Source organism: Orycteropus afer, unplaced genomic scaffold, assembly GCF_000298275.1.
Source record: "Orycteropus afer afer isolate SDZICR_OR568_19922 unplaced genomic scaffold, OryAfe1.0 scaffold00014, whole genome shotgun sequence".
Lineage (NCBI taxonomy): Eukaryota > Metazoa > Chordata > Mammalia > Tubulidentata > Orycteropodidae > Orycteropus > Orycteropus afer.
In genome coordinates, this window is record NW_006921601.1 from 4,637,505 (window position 1) to 4,642,504 (window position 5,000).

The following is a 5,000-nucleotide window of genomic DNA, read 5'->3' on the forward strand; positions in this document are numbered from 1 at the left end:
TACTTCCATAGTGATACTGCCTCGGAAACCCAAAGAGGGGTCGCTATGAGTCAGGGCCGACTCGACGGCACACAACAACAACAACAAGAAAATATATGAAAAGAAGGACTAGGTGAAGATGATTTGCCTTATCGATAATAAATCATACTACAAAATCACCATAATCTAAATAGTATGGGAACAGAGACCCAATAAACAGATCCAAGTATAGAAGGGCTCTGGTAGTGTAGTGCCTATGGCATTTGACTGCTAACCAGAAGGCTGGCGGTTCAAACCCTCCAGCCACTCCTCGGAAGGAAGATTGGGCGCTTTACTTCTGTAGTGATACCACCTCAGAAACCCACGGAGGAGTTGCTATGAGTCAGATCCTACTGGACGGCAGTGAGTTTGGTTTGTTTGGTTTTGTATAGAAGGGAATTTAATATATGGTAAAAGTTGAATTTCCATTCATCAAAGAAACATTATGATTAAAACAATTCAAATATTAAAAGAAATTTTAATGGAAAAATTCAACAGATTTGGATAATAATTATATTATTTGGTGACAGATACCTGCCGGAATAACTAAGGAGACACACAAGATTTGATTTTTAAAACTTAGATGCAAAGACACCATAAAAGAACAAAAAATAATAATTTATTGAGGAAATATTTGTAAAGATGTAAAAGTAAAAGGGGAAATATGCCATATATACAAAGAGTTTCTATACATTATAAAGAAAAAGAGAGATGGGAAAAGAGTATGAATTGGCCATTCATAGAGGAAAAAATCTAAATGACTAATAAAGTGCTTATCCTCCTTAGAAGTTGGAGGAAATGCAAATTAAAACAAAAAAAAAGTTTTTAGTTTTTTAATTCATTATATTGGCAATTTTTTTTTTAAAGAGTAAAATGGTCAATCTGCTAACCATTTGAACAAATGGCCACTCTCGTTTGTTGCCAAGCAAGTAATCTGTCACTCCCTATTACAATTTGGGGCACGTAAGCTGACACTAGCTATTAAAATTAAAAATGCACAGGCCTTTTAACCCAGAAATCGTCCTTTTGGAATCTATCCTGTGAGGGAATGACACCTGTATAAGAGGATAGTCTTATGTTCTCAGCATTATTTGTAGTAGCAAAAACAGAAACCATCTGAGTATCAATAGGCAATGATTGAATAAATTGTTGTACAAACAGGCTGAAGAATATTGTACAACTGTTAAAAAAAAAATAAAAAAGAAAACGAGTTAGAGCTAAAGCTTCAGACTTCCAAAGGATGTCTGTGTTATACTGTTAAGAGAGAAAGTTGCAGAGTAGCAAGTACTATGATCTCATTTAATTATTCCATTTAAATGAAAACCTCTGTTTAGATAAACATGGAGAAAAGATGTGAAAGATTGTCCTTGTTCAGTCTGCCAACATTGGCCACCTTAGGGCATAAGAATGGAAGTTGGGGGTTAAAGGAAAAGTATTATATACTCTTTTTATACACACTTGTAGATTCTTTTCATTACTTACAATGAATGAAAAATCAAACTCACTGCTATTGAGGCAATTCCAACTCATAGTAACCCCCACTGGGTTTCCAAGGCTGTAAATCTTTATGGAAGTGATTGCCTCATCTTCCTTCTGTGGAGTGACTGGTAGGTTCGAACCACCTACCTTTTGCTTAGCAGCTCAATGCTTTAACCATAGTGCCATCAGAGCTCTCTATAATGAATAAGCATTTGCAATTTTAAAAAAATAATAGAAATAAATCAGGGAGTCATTTTTGATGCTCCCTCCAATCACAGATGCCTGCTATTTCTATTTCCAAAACATCTCTAAAATATGTCCACTTGTTTCCATCATCACCGCTGCTGCCATAGACCAAGTGACAATTACCTCTTGCACACTGCTACAAGAGCTTCTAACTGGCCTCCTCGCATCCATCCTAAGCCTCACCAGTCCAGTCTCTTTACTCCATATTTAGTCATGGAGATACTTTAAAAAGCAAATCAGATTTTGTCAAAAGAGAAAAACAAAAACCCACTGCCATCGAGTTGATTCTGACTCATAGTGACTGTTTAGCACAGAGTAGAACTGCCCCATGGGGCTTCCGAGGCTGTAAATCAGTATGAACTGCTGAACTTTTGGTTAGCAGCTGAATGTTTTAACCATTGTGCCACCAGAGCTCCTTACAGATTTTGTCAACCAACCGTAAAATCTGTAATAGGTCTCCAAAGAAGCTCCCCCCGCCTCATTGCCATGAAGTCAATTCTGACTCATAGCAGCGACCCTATATGACAGAGTTGAACTGCCCCATAAGATTTGCTTTTGGTTAACAGTGGACAATTGCTTAACCACTGCACCACCAGGACTCACCTGTGGCTTACTACCCTTGTCATTGTCTGAATGACTGCCTGCCTCAAGGCCTCCAGACACTATTTCTTCTGCCTGGAATGTCCTTTCCCCTTTCTTCATTTGGCCCATGGCTTGCTCATCCCTTGACTCTGGGATTAAATGTCATTACCTTCATCAGGATGGTCTCTCCCCTCAACACTAAGTTAGACCTCCCTGTTATAGGTTGGCAGGGCCCTTGGTGCTTTCCCGCCATAGCTTTTATCATAACAATCTAGTTAATTACATAGTTATTTGTATAATTATTTGTCTGACAGCGATAAAAGGAGAACTATTAAGCTATAAGTGTTTGCATCTCCTCCTCCAGCCCCTGCTCCAGGAGAGAAATGGGTCAGACAGGAAGTACAGTCCAACTCTGAGATTCCAGCCTTGCCCTTGCCCTTCTCAAACCCACCATCTCACTTCCATCTGGGAGACTCCCTGGCTCAAACATTTCCCTCCACTTTCTTCTTTCTCTAGCCAACTGACTTGTTCAGAGAACTGACAATGATAAAGCCCTCTGAGGTGCTAGGGAGCTTGCAGGCTTCCCGAGACAGCTAGAGTGAGGGGTTGTAGGGGTCCTCCCAATCTCCAAAGAGCTTCACTTCTGCACCTCTAACCCCTTAGAGACCCTTGCCAAGGGGAATCCATGAACCCTATGGTGCCCTCTGAGGCTACAAACACCCTAGCAATCAAACCTTGGTCTGGCCTGAAGCTCAGAATCTCAATCTAACCCCCCAATTTACATGGTTAGGGGTAATCTGTTCCCCCTCCCACCCTCCTAATCACCTGTCCACTGAGCACTGGAGACCTGGAGTGATGCTGGGGTGGGTCTCCAAGGCCAGGTGTCCCCACGTGCTCCTGAGGCTGGTGCTGGTACGCAAGCTTCATGGACTTCCACCGACTGGCCTGTGGGGCTGAGTGACTCACTCCCAGAGAACAGACTGTTTCCCGACAAGCTCACCAGAGTGAACACACCCACATGCAGGTGGTCCCCTTGGAGCTACAACCGCATGTCCCAACAGCACATGCATCTCAGAAACAGTCCTCCTTGATGCTGCCGGCTGTGGCCGAGGTATGTGGTAGGTGGGAACGCTTCTGCTCTCTTCCCTAGTCTCTAGTAGGGTCTTTCTGCCCCACAGTTGAAAAAGCCAAAGACATTCCTCCTTACCCAATGTCCAACCTGTCTGAGAGGCTCTATCAGCTTCCAAATGATACAAAGTAAAAAAAAAAAAATCCCCCTGGGAAGCACATATTCCTCCATGGCTGTTACTACCCAGGACTTGCCTAGACTTCTTCAAGTCAGGCTTCGAACCACTGTGCTCAGGCTATCCCCCAGGGTAAGTCAAAGCAGCATTTGATTCTTATCGGAGCTAGAGGTCACAGTTGGCCACCACTCAGGGCCTGCATGAGGTGGGCCCAGGCCAAGCACACTGAGCAACCCACAATCTGAGGAACAACACCCTGGGAACAGGCTGCAAATTCAAACTCCCAGAGCCGGTAGGGGCAACCCTGGGCCTTCTTAGACCTGGTGGCAACTTCTAAGGCTGGATTCTGATTCTGGTTCTGATTCTACTTTCTGTAGACCTTAGGCACTTTCCCTTCTCAAGTGTGGCAGATTGCTGGTGGAGTCCTCAACATCTGTTCTTCCTTCCTCCTCAGCACATGGCTAACCAACTAGAGATTTTTCCCCTTGCCTTGCAAATAGGTTTATTACTGGTTCTTGTCTGTAGGCAGAAGAGACGTAAACCACTTTTTCTTCTCTTGCTTATAAGGAAGTTGCTGGTTGGGGGCTTCCTGTTTTTCCCTCTCCCCACAAGGTGGAATATGAACATTCCAGCATCCAGATTCAACCATGCATATGAGGACAACACCCTCAAGGATTGCAGAGAAATAAGACAGAAGGAAGCTGGATCCCTAAGTAACCTTGTGGAGTAGTCCTGCCAACCTGGACATTTCATCTCCTGTTACAAGAGAGAGAAATATTCAAGCCACTGTAGTTTTGAGGTTCTTTGTCACAGGAGCTTAGCCTTTTCCCTAACTAACATGCTGAACCTCTGTGCTCCCATCAATAAAATAGTCTTTATGATTTCTTTAAGGCTGGCAGCTCAGACCCACCAGCCACTCCTTGGAAGGAAGGTTGGGCAATCTACTTCCATAGTGATACTGCCTCGGAAACCCAAGGAGGGGTCACTATGAGTTGGATCCAACTCAATGGCAGTGTTTGATATATCAAACTTATCATACATATGGTTTCTTTAAGTTCTAAGTTTTCAATTCTTGGCTCTATTTTGGCAGGCCCTTGGTTTCTGAAAAGTTGCCCAAGATGGGAACCTCTGACCATTAGCCTGGAACCAAGGCTGAGCCTTGATGTATCCCTTCCTTCTCCCTTACTCTGATAGGTTCCCTGGTGCTCACATAAGGGCCTGGCCCCAGGAAAGTTGGGGAAGATCATGCAGAAGCATCCAGGGTACTTTCTTTTTGGCTGAAGGCACAGCTGGTGCAGGAAGCTGAGAGCAAGGCCATTAGGGCTGGCTTCTGCCTCCCTTCTAAGACTACCTCACAGTTTAGGATGCTGGTGGTGTAGTGCCTAAGGCATTTGACTGCCAACCAGAAGGCTGGAGGTTCAAACCCACCAG